Source organism: Varroa jacobsoni, unplaced genomic scaffold (genome assembly GCF_002532875.2).
Source record: "Varroa jacobsoni isolate VJ856 unplaced genomic scaffold, vjacob_1.0 scaffold_1133, whole genome shotgun sequence".
Lineage (NCBI taxonomy): Eukaryota > Metazoa > Arthropoda > Arachnida > Mesostigmata > Varroidae > Varroa > Varroa jacobsoni.
Window position 1 is genome coordinate 188,024 of NW_019214035.1, and position 527 is coordinate 188,550.

Sequence of the window (527 nt, forward strand, 5' to 3'; positions counted from 1 at the left end):
AATAAAAACATCTCTCTCTCTCTCTCTCTCGATATATATATATATATGAGAGAGAGAGAGAGAGAGATGTTTTTATTGGCTATCTGATAAAAACTGCAGTAGCTTAAGCTCGTTTGAGATCACTTTCCCACTACGGAAGTCAAGAAACCGAGTGCCGACTTCTGCACAAAATGTTACTACCTGCCAAATTGAGGCTCAGCGCAAACTTCGATTTTGACCTGCTTCTAATACATATCAGCGGGTGGCATCGAATGGGAGCCTGCACTAACGAAAACCTGATCGTATTTTACAGACGATAAAAGATTAACCCGACTGTATATTGTATTGATTTGATTATGTAGACATTATTGTCACTTTTTAAACTATTACCTTTTTTAGCCAATAACGGTGTTAAGCTAAAATAAAAAAGAAACCTATAGTCTTATTATATCGTATACGCAATAAAAATGTCCTTCAAAAAGCCGACAGTTTATTATAGATGGCATACATTATTATTCTTGCATTATAGACAGGCTGGGGTAAATGGT